This window comes from Bidens hawaiensis, unplaced genomic scaffold (assembly GCF_021521415.1).
Source record: "Bidens hawaiensis isolate Kalapana, Puna unplaced genomic scaffold, B.hawaiensis_p1.1 tig00021053_1, whole genome shotgun sequence".
In the NCBI taxonomy this organism is placed as follows: Eukaryota; Viridiplantae; Streptophyta; class Magnoliopsida; order Asterales; family Asteraceae; genus Bidens; species Bidens hawaiensis.
The window spans coordinates 253,327-274,180 of NW_027493262.1; the positions used below are offsets into that span (position 1 = coordinate 253,327).

At 34.7% G+C, this 20,854-nt stretch overlaps 1 pseudogene; it reads left to right on the forward strand.

Moving 5' to 3' along the window:
* The first annotated feature begins 507 nt into the window (after positions 1 to 507).
* On the forward strand, positions 508 to 20,029 carry LOC143562722 (G-type lectin S-receptor-like serine/threonine-protein kinase At4g27290 pseudogene; annotated as a pseudogene).
* Positions 20,030 to 20,854: the final 825 nt, after the last annotated feature.

Consider the following 20,854-nt stretch of genomic DNA (forward strand, 5'->3'; position numbering starts at 1 on the left):
TTTTAATGTTTCGCGAATGTTTTAATTAACTCTGATATTTAGAACTGCGTTTATGAGTAAATCCAACGTCCAATGTGAGGCACTGGTAACGGGGCCTTACAAGTTGGTATAAGAGTAAAGTTTGAGAGATTTAAGCATCCTACATGCTTAGACTCGAATAGAGAATGGGATTTTAAGCAAGAAAAGAAAGAAGGTGCCAGTTCAATAATGCCATGTGTCACTCAATCAAGCTCAGTTAAGGTAAGAGGTATGATTAAATGATGTATGTTAAATAATAAAGGAAGGATATGTGAACGATAAGGATAGGATTAATTGATTGTTTTGATTGACTAACTGTTTAAAGTAAAACCAGCACAAATAGACTCATAAGGGGAAGTGTATAGGACACGGAAAGTAACGTGATCAGCTAATCACAGCTGGCCACTGTTATTACCTATTAGCCTTACTATCATTGTACTAAACAGTTCCTTGAGTGATGACGTTTGTGTTTTCCCTTTTTAGAATACGATGGCTGGAACAAGAGGAAATGTGGGAGCGGGCGGTCGCATTGGACGACGTGGCAGGCCTCGTCGTGCCCAGCAACCTTCAGTGGAGACAACTTCCAACACCAGAGATGAGGGGAGCGGAACTGGAGGAGGTCCGATCAACAACGAAGGGGTTCAGCTGGATCCCGCAATTCATGCAGCTATTGTTCAAGCCGTAGCCACTGCTGTGAAGAATATTACTCCGGGAAGGTCTGGTGGAAGCCGTGAAAGAACTGCTGGAGGGGCAGGTGATGATGATGAGAGAAATGAGGAAGAAGAGAGGGAGGCTTCGAGTGGAGTTAGGTCTGTGAAAGCCGGTGACAGGAAGAGAGGCCGAGGTGGGTGTAACTATAAGTCCTTCAAAGGATGTGACCCGCCGAAGCTGACTGGTTTGGGAGATGCAATCGCTACCCTTCAATGGATAACCGCCATGGATAAAATTATCCGCATTAGCGAGTGTCATCCCGATCAAGCTGTAGGTTATGCCACCCAATCGTTTGAAGATGAGGCGATGTAAGGGAGGGAATCGATTGAGCAAAGAAGGAGTCGAGAGGAAATCATGGCTCTGAGGTGGGAGGATCTGAAAGAACTGGTTATGAAGAAATTCTGTGCTGACGCCGAGGTTGAGAGGGCGGAGATGAAGTTCCTGAACTTGAAAGCTGGGACGATGACACATCGTGAGTACACCACCGAGTTCAACCGAATGTCTAGGTTGGTGCCCGATATGGTCAACACTGAGGCAAAGAGAATCAAGTGTTATGTGAGGGGATTGCCACAGAAAGTCCGCATGCTAGTCAGGGAAAATAAACCTGCTACTTTTGACTCTGCTATTGAACTCGCAGAGATGGTTTATGAGGACCTGGCTGCGGATGATGTTGTTGTGGGGGAAGAAAAGAAGAACAAGAAGTGGGTCGCTCCTGTTCAACGACCTGGTACTCAATTGTGGAACTCCAAGGATAAGAAGCAGAAGGTGTGGGAAAAGAGATCGTGTAAGACCTGCGGAAAGATGCATGGTGGTGAGTGTAAGTGGAGTAGGAGTTCTGATGTTTGTAACAAATGTGGCAAGACTCACGGTGGAGAATGCAGGATGGGGTCTAATGTTGTTATAAGTGTGGGAAGGTATGGCATTATGCCAATCAGTGCAGTGCGAAGCCAGCATGTTACAAATGTGGCAAGACAGGCCACATGGCGAGAGAGTGCACCGATGGTGAGGCTGGAGGTAGTGGGAAGAAAGATGCTGACCAAGCAAGGCCGAGAACTAGAGCCTACATGCTGACCCAAGAACAAGCCAAGCAGATTCCGGATGTAGTCACTGGTACGTTTTTAGTAAACGGTATTTCTGCTTCTGTATTATTTGATTCGGGTGCGAATAGAAGTTTCGTAGCTACACCATTTAGTAAACTAGCTAAAATGAAATGTTGCCGAGTGTCTGAAACTTTTATAGTAGAAACCGCTAGCGACACTTCGGTTAAAATAATGAAAATGGTTAAGGACTGTAAGATAGAGTTAGAGGGACATGAGTTCCCTGTTACTTTGTATGTAATGACCTTAGGAGGGTTGGACGTAGTCTTGGGAATGGATTGGCTGTCTGAGTATGAAGCTCAGATAGTGTATAAGAGTAGGATAATAAGGTTAAAGTCCTTGGATGGTAGTGCGGTGACGGTTTGAGGTGATAATGAAAGTTCTGGGCTTAACGTCATTTCGATGATAAAAGATGAGGGTTTGTTAAGGCGAGGGTGCGGTGCCTACCTTGCGTACGTTGTCAACGCTACGGCTAAGAAAAAAGAAATGAAAGATGTTCCTATAGTGCGTGATTACCCAGAAGTATTCCCTGAGGATCTTCCGGGGTTGCCGCTGGAGCGAGAGATAGAATTCCAGATAGATTTAATACCAGGAGCCCAACCCGTTGCGAAAGCACCTTACCGTCTAGCTCCGTCCGAGATGAATGAACTGATGTCCCAACTGCAAAAATCCTCGACAAGGGTTTTATTAGACCAAGTGTTTCCCCGTGGGGCGCACCTGTGTTGTTTGTGAAGAAGAAAGATGGAAGTATGAGAATGTGCATTGATTATCGTGAGTTGAACAAACTTACAGTAAAGAATAGGTATCCTTTACCCAGGATTGATGATCTGTTTGACCAACTGCAAGGTTCAAGTTGGTTCTCACAGATATATCTCAGATCAGGCTATCATCAGCTCAAGGTGAAAGAGATAGACATCCCTAAGACAGCGTTTCGGACGCGGTATGGACACTACGAGTTCCTCGTGATGTCATTCGGTCTAACAAATGCTCCTGCAACATTTATGGACATGATGAATAGGGTGTGTCGGCCGATGTTGGATTAGTCAGTTATCGTCTTCATCGATGATATACTAATTTATTCAAAGAACGAAACTGATCATGCTGAGCATTTAAGAGAGGTATTAGAGTCTCTAAAGAAAGAGAAGTTGTATGCTAAGTTTTCGAAATGCGAGTTCTGGTTGCGAGAAGTGCAATTCCTAGGTCACGTGATTAATTTGAAAGGGATTATGGTGGACCCAGCCAATATTGAAGCAATAACTAATTGGAAGACTCCACAGAACCCGACTGATATACGAAGCTTCTTAGGGTTAGCTGGCTACTATAGGAGATTCATCGAAGGTTTCTCCAAGATATCCACACTGCTGACCAGTATGACCCAAAAGATGATAGTATTCAGTTGGGGTAAGTTTCAAGAAGAAGCTTTTTAGGAGTTAAAGAAGAGACTCACGCAAGCTCCAATCCTTGCTTTACCCGATGGTGACGAGGATTTGGTTGTTTGTACAGATGCTTCGCATCGTGGGTTAGGTTGCTTGTTGATGCAATGAGGGAAGGTGATAGCTTACGCGTCCAGGCAGTTAAAGGTTCATGAGAGTACTTATCCGACGCATGATTTAGAGCTAGCAGCAGTAGTGCATGACTTAAAGATATGGAGGCATTACCTGTATGGTATTGAGTGTACTATTTATACGGATCATAAAAGTTTAAAGTACTTCTTCGAGCAGAAGGAATTGAACATGAGGCAGAGAAGGTGGTTTGAATTGATAAAATATTACGACTGCGACATTAAGTACTATCCTGGTAAAGCTAATGTGCTCGCCGACGCGTTGAGTCGTAAGAATGAGGAAGTCCTTGCAACAGTGAAGTCATACCAGTTGATTATGAACTCAAGTCTTTTTGAAGAGATTGTCAAGGTATAGTCAGAGGTGCTAGTAGATGAAGGGTTAGTTAAGAAAGAAAGGATTTATGGCCAGCAAGATGAGTTGATGGAAAACACTCATGGTGTTAAGACTAGATTTGACCGTATGTGGATTCCACGCCATGGAGATCTCAGAGGTCGAATCTTAGATGAAGCTCATAAATCAAGATACTCGATTCATCCAGGAGCTACAAATATGTATCAAGATTTGAAAAGAGTGGTCTGGAATGAAGAATGATGTAGTAGATTATGTCAGTAAGTGCTTAACTTGCTTACAAGTCAAAGCCGAACATCAGAAGCCTTATGGGAAGATGCAACCTCTAGAGATACCTGAGTGGAAATGGGAACACATCACTATGGATTTCATAACTAAGCTACCTCGTACAGCTAAGCATCATGATACCATTTGGGTGATAGTGGACCGTTTGACCAAGATTGCTCACTTTCTGCCTATACGAGAGGCTATCTCGTCAGAAACGTTAGCAAGTTTGTTCATCAAGGAGGTTGTCTCTAAGCATGGAGTACCGCTATCGATCGTGTCTAATAGGGATACTCGGTTTACTTCAAGGTTTTGGAAGAAATTCCATGAAGCTATGGGAACAAGATTGAACATCAGTACGACGTATCATCCCCAAACTGATAGACAGTCTGAAAGGACGATCCAGAACCTTGAGGATATGCTACGTGCTTGTGTTTTAGACTTTGGAGGAAGTTGGGATGATCATTTGCATCTAGCAGAGTTCTCCTATAAGAACAGCTACCATTCAAGCATTGGTATGCCACAATTTGAGATACTCTACGGTAGAAGATGTAGAACCCCGGTGTGTTGGGGAGAGATTGGTCAGAAAGAGATGGGAAGCCAAGAAGTTGTGCAAGAAACTTCTTCAAAGTTTGATCAGATCAAAGCAAGAATGAAAGCCTCTCAAGACAGACAGAAGTCGTATGCTGATAAGCGGCGACAACCGATTGAGTTCAACGTTGGTGACAATGTGATGCTCAAGGTCTCACCTTGGAAGGGAATCATTTGTTTTAGGAAGAGGGGGAAGTTAAGTCCGAGGTATATTGGACCGTTTAAGATTTTAGACCGCGTTGGTGAGGTGGCTTATAAGCTGGATTTACCTGATGAGTTAGAAGGGATTCATTCAACCTTTCATGTTTCTCATCTAGGAAGTGTCTAGCTGATGACACATTTCACGTGCCATTAATGGACATCGAGGTTGATGAACAACTGAACTACATCGAGCAACCGATAGAGATTGGTCACAAGGTTATAACTTTGGTGAAAGTAATATGGAAGCACCGCAAAGAATCAGATGCTACTTGGGAAGTTGAGGATGAGATGCCCAAGTTCTACCCTAGTTTGTTTATGTAATAGTTAGGTTTCGGGGACGAACCCTCTTTAAGGAGGGAAGACTTGTAACATCCTAAAATTTTCGTATTTAATAAAGAAAGTCGCGTTTGGTTATTGGGCCTAAATAATTAATTAGTATTAATAAAGATCATGGACTGGGACTAATTAAGATGGAATAAAGGGAATGGGCCTTAGGTCCATGGGCTTCGAGGGATATAAATATCCTCTTAAACCACCCTAAAACCCTAAAACCTCATTTCTTTCCATCCTAATCTCTTCACACTCAAAAACACACACATACACTACATTATATTCGACCACGCGCGGGAAGGAAGAGAAACGAGATCGAGCGAACACCGGTTTTGGTAGATCTTTGCTATACGAATCATACGCAAGGTTTAGAGTCCACAAACAAGATAACCGAGACCAAAGAACACACAAAGGTAAGCCTTTTACCTTTAAAAGTTTACGTTTTATAGACGTTTAGCCTTGAAACTTGAGTCTAGGATAGATCGGGTTTAAACGAAACATAAAGTTGTAAACTTGATAACAAACCTGAGTGTTATGAACCCGAAAATGGAGACGACTAGATTAAATGAACCCTTAAACTAGTATTGAACGTTTTAACTTAAACGTCCAACCTTTACGCATTTTCGGGCCGAATCTTATTCAAAAACGGCCATGGGAATGTTCGCGAGATTGATTAGCATCATCTCCAAGGGTTACGGGTTGAACGTGGATGTTAATGGAGTTAAAATCAAAACCCGTCGCTACTGTTGATAACTTCTCCTATCCATATGTTCGCCGGAGGATAAGTTCGCACGTATGCAAGTTCGCCTGGGGGTTAACTTCGTTACATGTAAGTTCTCCTATGGCTAACTTCGCTAGACACAAGTTCGTCTATGGCTAACTTCGCTAGTTATAAGTTCGCCAAGCTGTGAACTTCGCCTAATACAAGTTCGCTTATGTTAAGTTCGCTTAATGTTAATTTCGCTTAAATGCTAAGTAAAAGTAACCCAGTGCTAGACCACAAATCAGGCTAACGAATGAGTAAGGATATAAAATAATAACTTAAAATCCTAATGGAAAATGCGTTAAGACAATTAATGGAAATAATAGCTTAACCCCAGCCAGGGGCTCTGCCCCTTGGACCCTGCTAGGGGCTGCCGCCCCTAGACCCCACTGCTAGGGGCGCTGCCCCCGGACCCCCGTTCGTTATGGGTAATAATTGAACTAGAAAGACGTTATGGATAGTGATGGTAATTGATATGTGTAATTGTTATACAGTTAGCCGTGCACAGCTCAAGAAGGGAATAACAATTAATTGTGAACGTAACCGTGTTCAGGTGATTTTCTAGCCCCATTACCTTGTTATGTTTTCGGGGCTGTGTACATACTTGATGTGAATGTTAATACATTTATCCTAAGTGATAAGTGTATGCCTTATGTGATTATGTTATGTATGATGATTGCTTGACGATGCGTGAACGATCTTCGGATATTGCATCTACCGTCAGGTGGTAGTTAGAGATATGATTGATATGTATGATGTAAGATAACGTGTATGTATGGGGACCAGACCCTTTATAATATCTGTGATGTTAGGGACCAGACCCTTATAATATTTGTGAGGTTATAGGGCGAAAGGCTCTTTAAATAGGATGGATAGTTATATATGAAGAGTAAGTATGATTAATGTACACCCCTTCGGGCACGTGTGCAAGTATGAGAACAGATTGTATGTTGTATGATTAACTAGAACTCACTCAGCGTAGCTGACTTTTAGTATGCACGCAGGTGAGTAAAATGAGGCAGCTTGCATGAGGGTAAGCACATGGCATGATCTTGAAGAAGCTGGCATCTCGAGAAATGTTATGTTATTTCAAAAGACAATGTTTTATGTTTAAATAATTTGAATTCTCGATAAGACAAGAATTATGGTTATGGAATGTAATGGTTTGGATGTTTTTAATGTTCCGCGAATGTGTTAATTAACTCTGATATTTAGAACTGCGTTTATGAGTAAATCCAACGTCCAATGTGAGGCACTGGTAACGGGGCCTTACATTAAGAAAATGAACTATAACCAACTAGAACACTAAGTCTAATGTCCTATCTTTTAGTCACGGAACTGATACCAATTTGTAACATCCCGGCTAAATCGGAATACGCTTAGTGTGATGTATTAAGTGACAATATTACCATTAATTGATTTAAACAACAAGTACACAAGTTTGGAAGTAAAAGAAACACAAAAAAATATACATATTAAAGTATCTTGTCCATTTGTTTGAACATCCTAAGTACTAATGTCTTCTTCTCGTATTATCTTCTAATAGATGCGCATGTAGCATATATATAAAATAAAGTCAACTAAATGAATAGTTGGTGATTTCACACAAGTTTTGATATAAGTACATAAAATCATAAAATTCCATGAACAAGTGTAAATATGCAAGTAAGGTCCTTTCCAATTGGGATTGTGCACCAACGTACTCGGATAAACGCAAGTAAGGTCCTTTCCAATTGGGATTGTGCACCAACGTACTCGGATAATGAGGCCATTTTCCACTCATAAAACAAATGTCTTGAGCGCAAAGCGGGATGGGGGGGGTATGATCATACTATCTTGAAGTAATCCATGCACATTATCTTTGAGCAAGTAAGCAAATAAACACACGAGTCCATGTAGCGAATTGTAGTTTGTAAATAATGAATAAACGAAATTGTAGTTTGGATAAGATATATATGCTACCCACAAAAGTAATAAATGAGTAAAAAGAGGGTGTGAAAAACTCACATTTGATATTGGAGTCAACTTGAAATAATAACCGAAAGTGAGTTAACAAAAGAAGCAATCAAATCTCACGAAACTATAAATAATAGCGAAGATACAACAAGGACTAGCTACCGGAATTATTAAGTTAATTAACTTATGGCAAATGAGGACCTGGGGATTTTTTTTTATTTAAAATGAGTTTAACAAAAATGAATTAAAGTTAATATAAATCATTTGATATTTATTAGTTGTAGAATGATTTGTAGATGAATAATTATAACTTATTAATATAAGATTAAATAACAATATTAATAACAATCTATGATTAAACGTTTTATTTATTTCTAGTAACATAATTGATTAATTTACTAATTAATTAACTTAAACGTTTTGCATGAATTATTTATAGGAATTATAGATATTAGTTTATGTTGAAATTAAATAAATAATAATAAATTATTAGAGAAATCAAGTATACTAATTCTATTATAATAAACCTTTAATTAAGACCATTTTGTATATATCATCTTATTTAAAATAAAAAGGTTTATAAGTTTATGATGATCAAGGAATAATAACATCTATATAATATTTATATTTGTTCTTGAAAAATAACTAGTTTTGACATAATATTTAGAAAATCAAAGTGTTTATCTTGGATATCCATGATCATAGTGATTTCTTATAACCAAAATATAATATTTTTATAGTTTCATGACCATGAAGAACAAATTATGAACATTCAACATTAAATTAAAACAAAAACTATAAAGTGCATGAAATTATACAACATACTTGTTAGTGCTTCTAATCTTTAGAAAATTGTGGATTGAGGTGTGAAAATAATGGAGGATTTGTCCTCATTTTATAATGAAAATGTAGAGTTATGTCTTATGAAATTTATGAAAATTAATCATATTTAATATAATTAAAACGCAAATTAAAAATAGTTCAATAGGGGCATTCAAAAGATTTAACTAATTTAATAAATTTTATTGAATTAAAACATACATTAGTTTTTATTAGTTAAGTAACATATGAAAAGATGATGATAATAATAATAATAATAATAATAATAAAAGTAGTAGTAGTAGTTGAATAATAATTCTAGTAAATTAAATGGGACAAATACATAAATATTTAATCTTAATTATGAATGTTTTAAATGAGTATGTAATACTACACGGGTGGTGAAAAGTATAATTGCATAGAAATGATCACATAAAATACATGAAACGAAAAATGAGATAAATTAATAATATTATAAAAATATATAAATTAAAATAGAAACAAACCAAAAATTTTAAACGGGTCGGGTTTTCGATTTTGAAAATTAACGAATGTTAGATGAAGGCTGGGTTTTATGGAGGTTAGATGTGAGAAATGCATTCTTGTATGGAGATTTACATCATGTGATGCACATGGAATAACCAAGAGGTTTTGAAATACCCAAACAATGTTTGTAAATTTTGTAAGGCAATTTGTGAATTAAAACAATCTCCGAGAACCTTGTATGAGAAAACTAGTGAGTTCATACAACACAATGGCTTCACTATGATAATGGTTGATGTTAGTTTGTTTGTGAAAGGTAATGAAACCAAGATAGTAATCCTTATAGGGTTTGTTGATGATTTTATAGGTATGAGAGATGATAAAGAAGCCATCATTAAATAAAAGGAAAACTTGTGTCTTCGATCACATATGAAGGATCTTAGGAATCTAAGTCACTTTCGAGGATTAGAGGTAAGGTTAGAATAAGACGAAATAATCTTGCATTAGAGTATGCCACTAATTTTCTAGTCCTATTTGGCTTGTTAGATTATGAACCGACATTAATTCCTATCGATACAAGTATGAAGATACGAGTAGACAAAAGAAAGGAGCTTGAAGACCCAACAATGTATCATAAAATGTAGGTGGTTTGTGTTATCTCACCACAACAAGACCCAATATTACCTTTGCAGTATGAGTACGATAGAGGTAGGGTAGCGAAAAGCCTCATAAACCATAAAGTAACATCCGTGGGTCATCCAGGACTCCCTCAGAAGACGTACGTGGGACAAGTACATTACCCGCACAACACACGGAGGGTACGCACCAAAAAGATACAAGTTCAAATGGTTATCCTGAAGAGTATGAAACTTCCGGCAGATGCAGAAGCCTCATAAATGCGGGAGAATAATTTGGTGACGTTAGTAATGGCAATTGTAACTGATTGAAATATTCCCTTAAAGCAACATTCTCTCCCCCGTGGAGAGCACGTGATAACACGACCAATTAGGAGAAGACAACTTGACATTCTATTATAACAATGCACATGGCTAGCTGTCATTTCCTATCAAATCCCACCACGTGTCTATTCAAGTAAAGAAAGCATCTTCTAGTGAGTGACAATTCCACCAATCACATTCCCTTAACCACTGGCTATAAATACCCAACTTATCATCATGAAGTATTCATTCACTTTCCACATATTACGTCAATCACTTAATACTTTATCTCTCTAAAGAGCTGTACTTATTCTCACACCAAGGGTGGTTACGGGAAGACCCCCACCTTGTCCTTCTCGTAACGAGCTTACGGTGGTTCTATTTTGCAGGTCATATTCGTCGGAATTGATTTGGCTCTAGACTTAAGTTAACCTAATTCCAATCTCGTAACCCATACCCGGTGGAAATATAAATCTAACCAATTCGGGTTTGAAATCCGTGTTTCTTCTAGTACTTAGCAGATACATGCAATAACCAAGAAAGCCACTTTTAGACGCAGTCCGTAAGGGTACTTCGATATGTTAAATCAATTGTCAAATGTGGGTGATGTTTTAATATATTTCGAGCATTGAATTGAACGGATTGTATGATGCTGACTATGTCGGGGATATAAGTACTAGGCATTCAACAATAGAGTATTTTTTGATGTTAAGTACAAGTGGTATAACTTGGCATAACAAAAGACACTATTATGTCCTGACCAAAACAGCTAACATGCATTTCAAGAAACGATATGGCTAAAATTAATGACGGATGAACCAAACAACATGTCATCAATAGTATAACCTTGCTTTGTGACAGCATGCCAACTGTCAAGTTAGGCAAGAATCCTACATTCCATGTGCAAACCAAACAAATTGAACTATCAATTTATCAGATAAAAGGTGTTGAATAGAGAAACTGATTTGAAGTATGTTGATGCAAGTCATCAAGTAGCAACTGATTTGAAGTATGTTGATGCAAGTCATCAAGTAGCAGATGTGTTCCCCAAGGGGTTGTCACAACGAAAATCGGTAGAGTTTTGTTAAGACATGAACATGGAGACTAAAAGTGTTGAGAGGGAGTAATCACCATTTAAATTTGAATTAAAGAAGTTATCGTCAAACTAGGGATTGGATAATAATAATAATATTGTTAGCACATAATGTTTTTGGTTTATATCGTTTAGTTCTGTAGTTTGATTATAAAGGTTAATCTTGGATTATTAATAAAGTGAAGGGTTTAGTTCGTTATGTTTATTAAAGTTTAATCTAATTAATTGAGTTGTAATAAGGAAAATTTTTGTCTTTGAGAGAAAGTTTAGTAATTGTCTTGGAAGACAAATTTAGTAGATCTATAAATAGGGAAGTTTAGTAACATTTGTCTTTGCGTGTCAAGATGAGTCTCTTCTCCTTGTAAGTTGTCACCCCAAATATCTCGTGTCCGTTTGTTCGTTTGATCTGATTGCTTGCTCCATATGGGCCAACAATTTATAAGTATTGGGTGTTAAGTTAGAATTAGTACAAATACATGTGTATAGTCTTTGCTTCCGTTCGTGCGTTTTCAAGCAATTAAAAGGAGTCGCACATTTGTAGTTCAAAAGTGTTTGTGTTATTGCCTTTGATTCCCACTTGAAAATCTATCATTCAAGAAGTGTAGGCTCATATACCAGAGCTACTATATATATGCTGTATACCAGATCTATACTCCCATATACTAGATGAACCAGTATACCTGATCAATACACCTGTATACTGGATGAAATTAATGATGTTACAAGGAGATGAGGTGCACGTTTTGTAAAAAACAAAAAGAAGCCTTGGTGGGTGGGTGGGGGGGGGGGGGGGGTAAACCTCTTTTATAGACACTTAGGTATTTTAAAAACTGAATGCACTTAACATGTCAAACTTTGCAGCACAAGAAGAAGATACTTACAACAACAAGCGATTATTGGTGATTACTTTATCTACAATTACTCCCTTAATACTGCTACTAGGTTGCGTGACCTGGTACCTTAGTAAAAGGATCATATCTAAAGGTAACTTAAAAATGTTGGCTAACTAATTAGTCATTTTATTGACTTAGAAGTAAGGAAAAGTGTCTATAACATGTACTAATGAGGATAACATATTTTATTTCCTTTAATAGTGAAACAGGTGTTGAATAGCAGGAAATCATCATCTCATAACCACCAAGTAATTAGCTTTGTGGACATAAGCGAAGCTACAAATAGCTTTTATTTACGTAAGCTTCTCTGTCTTGTTCTTTTATTCGTTTAAGCTGCAGAATATGTGAGTTACACTGCTAGAAAAAATGAATGTTTACCATTACTAAAATCTGTTAGTTAATAGGTTTTTTCCATTTTCTATTTTGATTTTTGATGGATAGAGGTTGTCGTCCACGCCGCTAAACACGAATTCATTTCTTCGTTATGTTTAGCCACCGGAATTTGTTGGTGACTAAAAATTGTCATTTGTAGTCAAGTCCCTGTAGTTGGTAAATTTACAAATTACTGATATTAGAAATTACATCTTTAGTGAATGAATGATTGGGGTTGTAATCCTCATTAGAAAATTGGCAAAGCAAACAGTCACAGAGTGTTGGATATATTACATCTAGATCATGAGGAAAATATTGGATTAATTGGGTTTGTAAATAGCATTTTAAATGATAAAAGAATTATGTCTGATTATTCCGTTTAAATAAGTTTCACAAATGTAGGTGAAATATAATTTCTGGTGGACTCATACTTAATTCTTAAGCCAAACAAAGTTTAGGGCATCTAACACATGATTTAAAATCACTAAGAATGAGGTTATATGAAAAATTACCCTCATCAACCATGTCATAATTTCTCATGAAATTTGGTTTTAATGGATGAATTTTATAGGTCTCATTTTTCTTTTGTTAAATTTTTATTTGCATGATAACAAAAGTTGTGAAAGTATATAATATCATCTAGTTCTATTTTATAAATGTTTCAATCCAAATATTAATAACAACTAATATGAGAGTTTAGGGTAAGAGTGACTTTATATGCAAACCTCGTAACTATCATAATGAAGCATAAGTATTGATACTAATTTCTGATTAATCTCAAGAATATTTAAGGTATCATAAAGCGTAACTAGAAGACAGTTTATCATGGTTCTAATAACCTTAACATTTAAATTTGTCAGCGACACTCATGTTTGTTATTTGTTGATTTCGGGTAAACATATAGAACTAGACTCAACCAATCATGTGTTGATAGGAATATTAGGATTAACAGACTTAAATATCATTTATACAACTATCAGTTTTAGCCAGTTGTTCTTTTTAAATTATGGATAGTCTTGTAATGCTTATACCTAATCTAATGGAATATATTTACAATGAGACTTCTCCTTAATGAACTTAAAGCTAGAAGTAATACTTGTATTTTGTCTATGAACCTTATAATCATCCTCTTTTAAGTTTTAGTGGTGTGAGTTGAATAACTTCTTATTTCCCACATTTCTTTTCTTGTACACATGTTGTTGATCAACACAATCATTTTCCTTTGGTACTACTGAGTATTATAGTTGATTCTTAAGACACCAAATTGTACTACAGAACATTTTAGTATGTAATGTACTAAAAAAATGTCATTATTTCCATGTGTAAGCCCGTAATTTTATGGGTCATGGTTTTGTACATTATGATGTATTCAATGATACCATTTAACCTTGTAGTTAGAATTTAGAAGGTATGCATGCATCTTAGGAGTTATTCTGATTAGTCTTAGGAAAAACTAAATCAAGACTAACTCTAATGATAGCATTTATTTAAATAAGTTCTTGATTATCATTATCTTAAGAGACATTATGATTGACTCATCCCATTTATTATGCTCTAGTTTTCAATAGAATGATTGTTATTAGGAGAAGCAGTAGGATAGTCATATCATGTCTTAATAGATAATTAAAACTGAGAAGAGCTAAATGTTATTAAAACTCTTGATGATGTAAAACATATATTATGTTTTAATATTAGAGTGGATGATTTCAATGAGATAGTTATTTACAGAAGAGAATTATAGTAAGTACTGTTATGGGATATTAAGATAATACATATTAAAATTTATGATCATTAGATTAATGAAAGATCATTAATGTGAAGATCATTATATTTTATTGAAGATGTGATATGTCTATTATTAACATCAAACTAATAGACTATAATTAAAAGTTCTACTTATACAAAAAATGAATCACCTTTGCGCAGAATTAAAATTTATTTAAGTATGTGTGCAAAACAATTGTAACACATCACCTTTGGGCAGAAGTGAGACAACTATTTTAATTATGCACGGGCTAGTTTTGCTAGACAAGAATGTAACACATCACATTTGGGCAGATGTGAGACATTTGTACCATGTTATGCAAAAACTAACAAAAGCTTTCAATTAAACTTGAATGATATAGTAAATGTAACACATCACATTTAGGCAGAAGTGATACATCAAAATTCACTCAAGTTAAGCTTTTTATGTTTTGTAAAATTTTATAAGATTTAATTGTTTACAAAACATTTAATTAGGAATAGTTTATAGGAAAAATAGAGTTCTCGAGAAATTAGTTATCGAGAGTTCTTGGGAATTATGAATTCTCGGGAATTTTATTGAGCCCGGATTTTAGTGAGTTTTCAGGATTATGTGAGTTTTTGGATTTTATAAGGTTTTCGATATATTGGTAAACCAAAACCATTATAGAAAAAACCGAAATGTAATTTTAAATCCTTAACCCATAAACTATTTTTAACCGATAAATTATTTTATCCCATCAATTATTTTTAAATTCCATAAACTAATTTATGATAAAGATGGAATTTGAATTTTAAAGGATTATCTTGTTTCCAAATTTAAAAGATTTAATTATAATTATCCAATATTTTGAATTTTTTTATTTATAAAACTATATCATGTTTCTAAATTTTTAATAGATAAAAATCAATCAAAATTGGAAACAACATATTTTATTTATACGATTAATCCAAAATAAGGACGATTCTTCGGTTTTTATGATAAACATGAAGAACATCTTCGAAAATTTTTTAGTCAGTTTTTATCTGGAATCGAAATCTTAAACATATTTTTAACAGATTTCGAATATATTAGAGTTTTAAATATGAATTTTAGAAATTATAACCAGTTTTCCTAACAAAACAAACAGAAAAAATTAGGGTTTTAATCAAAATTCATGTTTATGATTTTAATTCCAGATTTAAGGAAAACATTAAGAACTGATTAATCAACATCGCTCTGATACCACAAGTTGATCCGTTCTTCATGTAAGTAATAGAAAACATGAATAAAATAAACCTATGAACTTGTTATCGCATGGAGAGTAGTAACCGCATCAGAATATGATGTGGTCGACATGTTTGTCATATTGATCGAGTTCCCTTTTAGGATGTATAGTTAAGGATGGTGTTAGGGTTCTTAAGAGTAACTCAGTTTAAGAGAGAGAAGACACACAAAGTTGTTATGTGTGTATGATTTGGTTATAATATTAATATTTATCTCTCTTTATATACACCCAAGGGAAAACCTTTTATTAACTAGTAAGGGTAATATGGCACATCAAGAATTACCAAACTAATATATAATAAGGTATAATTAATATTTTGATCTATTATAATATAAATGATTATAATGACCATATATAAATATACTAGGTTAGGTACCCGTATACTACATGAGTTGAACAACATAAATTATATAAATCATAATTTTATAAATAAAATAATAATGAACAATAAAGTTGTGTGTTGCATTAAATAAGTACAGAGTCAAATTACAATTATAACTCAGAAACTTACAAATAAATCTCTAAAATTTGGTTAGTAATCTATGTATCACACGAGTTAGATGAATAAATAATTAATATTTTGTAACGCATTCAAATTATTTTACAAGCAGTATGAAATTATTTGTTTCATAAGTGGTGGTACTATTCAAAATCAAAATGTGCTATTGAAAAACTCAAAATGTTTTTTTCTCAACTTTTTTGAATAGTTAAGTTTTGCATTCTAATTCTGTTCTTCTATGTTACACCATCACTGTCTTACCATCCTATCAAAGTGGTAATTGATACTCAAACATTAAGTGACTATTTGTTTTAGTCTTTCTGAATAATATTACATTTGACCTCAAAAGTCAAAGCATACCTACAACATGGTGGTCCATCTTAATGAGTGTTTGGATATAAGGTATTCCAAGAAACTTATTGAGTTATTTCCTTCGGATTCTGATGCAAACTCGATATGTGAAGAAGTAGAAAGAAAAATACCATTTATGACGTGAAATACAAATCATACAATACTTAGTAATTAAATCTTAAAAAAATTAGGTGATATAATTCACAAATTGTCAATCACAAGTAGCAGCGAGTATACCCCTTTTCTGAAAACATTATAAGCTTCTCAAATCTGGTAATGAAATCTAATTGAACATCAATAATAGGAGAAAAAGAAAAAGATCCAAAAAGCCAAATCGTAACGTAATTAACTTAAACTGACCCAGATGAAGAATATGTTCAAAAGCTCGCTTCTTCCACAGGGGTAATCGATTAATCTCAAAATCACCATCATAATCTATTTAAAAAACACAATATTATTCAAAGTTTGAATATGCGATGTACATTCAAGTGAATATAGAAACACAGAAGACCCGATTTTAAATAGATTCTTGTCTGCAAAATTTATGGATCCAAATAAATCTTGCAAAGATGGTTGTTTCATGACAGAAATTGGAAATTCTGGAGTGAAATTTGATGGAATAAATCACCATCAAAATAATAAAACTGGTTAATAAATTCTTTAGGTGTTTTTACTTGTAAAAGTTGGATTAAAATAAAACAAAAGTCGAAGCAAAAGATATAAGCCAGAGATGTTTACTTTTATACAGAAATAACAATTTATTGATACAAATGAAATAGAACGTAGTTGTTGGCTGCAAAACAATAAGCTTACTAAACATTAACTTGCAGGTACCACCATTTGACAATCTATATTCTTTCATGGAGATGGGGTATTCAGTAATAGAATAGCTTTCATACGTGGTTGATATTTTAATCAGAATATCCATTTCATTGTCTTTTACACACAATTTGTTTGCAAATTCTTTTTGTATAGATACAAAACATAACAAAAAATAGGAAACTTTAAAATAAATTAAAAAAGAAAAAGTTATTAAGGGTATGAAAAAAAGAATCAAGCAACAATCATTTTAAATGAAAAATTAAAACACGTTAAATTTTTGTTGATTTCATATAACAGTTAGTAAAATTATAGTCAGTTTGATGTAGTTGATACAAATTGAACAATGTTGTGAAACCAAATAGAATTACTCATATCTAAGAAATTTATAGATCACAACTGAGAATCAATAGGATGGATAAGAGGGGAGTAGATTTAGGGTATATACTTTTTATACAATTAGATTAAATAATATAAAAAAAAAACTAAAATTAAAGTTAGCAAAATATAACTTCTTCAATAGAACACAATAATAATTTTGATGTGCGGTCAATAATTGTTTGCCATAGTAGGAAAATTGCTTTTTGATCTACAGAACTGATCAATGGAACAAATCCAATAGACAACAAAGCAAGTTAATAAATACAATGGCAAATGAATTTGTAGATAATGATTCGACTTCGTTTCCTTGAAAAAAGGGGGAAAAGTGATATAGGGTTGCAGATTTGGTAGAAATCGAACAACTCAAAGTAAAGCGAAAGAAATTAAGTAAAATTACCTACTGTAATCAGTGAATGATGAATGGCTAGATGATGACAATGCGTCGTTTGTGAGATTACATATTCATAGTCGAGTTCCTGAACAAAATCAATGAGCAGTAGAATGAGTTAGGGTTTGTGAAAAACTGATGTGTAAAGATGACGATTATGTTATTCAGGGTTATAACATTTAACCGGGTCGGAGTAAGGATCCACGCCTCATTGGGTAGGCTTGTAGTTTAAGGCGGGAGTTTGAGAATGAGGGATGCTAATATAATGACATGTGTCAAGTAAAACTTTTATTTATTAAATTGTATAGATATAGTTATATATTTAATCTTACATCTAGATCATGCGGAAAATATTGGGTTAATTGGGTTTGTAATGTATTCACGGGTCAGCTGGTCATGGGTTCACTGGTTTCGGGCCATGGAACGGGCATCACACTTGATTCATATCTAGTAGGAGTCTAAATTTACCAGGTTTATTATGCGTTTCTGTTTTGGTTAAGAGACATATTACTCGCTTTATATAATGGGTCCTGTTTTCTAACTTTAGGAATTGGCTACTGCACGTTTATACCACGTGTGTATGGCTAATATATTTGTTAGATTTAAGGTTGTTCTCCATCATTCACTGCATTCTGTATTCTCAATTTCAATCAAAATGAGTTGATCAACAAATATGATCTATGCATGATGTTTGAATTTGCAAATCGGGGCCAGATTAACAACATCTTGAAAGCATGTCTACATGTTACATACAAGTACCATGGACATTGTATAAACGTTTCTAGATTTAATATACTAGAAAAGTAAGAATTACTAGAATAAATATGTGGTTAGTCTTTTGAGCTAGACATTTCTAAAATCATCAAGTTTATCTAGTTTTCAGTTCTTTTAAAGTTCTCTTAAGATTCTAGACATCTTGTATTAATCTATAATAGCATTAATTCAAATCCGTGTAGAGTTGAGACAAAGGTAAGTGCCTATAAATCTTTCTTAAACCATCTAAAGGAACTGCATGCTTGATGCTTTAGGTTATGTTTAAAAGACAATTTGTTTTGTGTTTGTTTATTAATTGCGCCATAAGAAAATTAGTAAAAAAGGCCCTTGTATGAAACTAAGTATGATCAGGTTTAAGGTGTACATGACATAAGGAGACGACGTTTGATGGATTATTAGCAACCTGTGCAACTGATCAAATGCATCATTTCGAACTTCTTGTCCATGCCTTATAAATCCATCGATACTGCAGTTTGTTAAAGATAATCAAGAAGTTTTCTTTATGTTCGTTCTATATAGTCTCTATCTCATATTAAAATGTACGAGTGTTGTGTGTCTCTCAATCGAACGATAAAGCTGCAATCCAAGTTCAACAAGGAGTGTGTGATGCCACTGTCCCTGATTGACAACTACCATGCTAAGAGAAGCATTTTTATTGCATATTAATTATTTTCCAAGATTACATAGAGTTTATCAATGACATAGAAATGGCTTCATTCACTCTAATCAACCAATATAGATCGAGTACAACTTGGTTTTGATATTATTTTCCATGTTTATAGCAGCTTAATGTTAAGTCTTACGGCTAAAACATACAACTTACCTTGTGATTTTAACCAGGGAACATTATCAAATGGACAAGAAATAGCAGTAAAAAGACTTTCACATAGTTCTAAACAAGGGATCCAGGAGTTCAAGAACGAGGTCGCATTTGCAATAAAACTACAACACGTGAATCTAGTAAAACTCTTGGGATTCTGCACTGAAAGGGAAGAAATGATGCTGATCTATGAATACATGCCAAATAAAAGCTTAGACCTCCACCTCTTCGGTGACAAATTATCTGTATTTTCTATATTAAAATCAATTATATGAACCACACTGGTTTACTTAAAATTATTTCTGTAGATCCAAGTAGGAGGTCAATGTTGAACTGGCAGAAATGGGTTGAAATAGTTGAAGGGATAATCCAAGGACTTCTATATCTCCAAGAATACTCGAGGCTAACAATAGTTCATAGAGACTTGAAAGCAAGCAACATTTTACTTGATGCTGATATGAAGCCTAAAATATCAGATTTTGGTATTGCAAAAAGCTTCCAGAACAATGAAGTTGAGGCAAGCACTGGCCGGATTGTTGGAACCTAGTAAGTATGCTAAAAAGTTGGTATTATCATCCCACATAGTCATATAACTTCATATTTGGTGCAACGCAGTGGATGTGTTCCTCCGGAGTAGGTAAAAGAAGGTTTATACTCTCGAAACTATGATGTTTATAGCTTCGGGGTTCTCCTTCTGCAGATCGTAAGTGGGAAGAAGAACTATGACGTCTATGGACCACATCAAAACCTAAATCTCCTAGAATATGTAAGCTTCTTTCTCCTGTTATTTTTTCTTTTAAACAACAAAATATGTAAGTTACACTGCTAGAAAATCAAGCCTTTACCATAACTAAGATCTGTTAATTGGTATTGTCCGTTGGTAGTTTCAATTACCAATGGAAAGGGGTTATCAGTAAAATCCGCGAAGATAAACACATCACCGGTGAAATTGATTACTTCCTGGTGGTTGGTGACTAAAATTTGTCATTGGTAGCCAAGTCCCTGTAGTCAAATGGTAAATTTATAACCTACTGATTTTAAAGATTGTGTTAAAGACATTAATTACATCTTCAGTAATAACATAGAGTTCTAGGTTTAGTCAAACTTATTATTTGGTTCTCATAGCATTTGAAAATAATTGGTTTGCTGTACTTAACCTAAGTGAAGATATACCTTTAGATTAATGGATCATTGTGTAAACTTAATAAATAACTGATAGGTATGGTGAATTATGTTTGTACAACAAAAGAAAAGCTATGCAAAAGGTTTATTGATGAAGGTAATCATATTATATATAGCTAACCAAAGATTTTGGGAGTGTTATAAGGACCTCAACATCAAGGCCGGCTCAACCACATTGGTGACCTAAAAT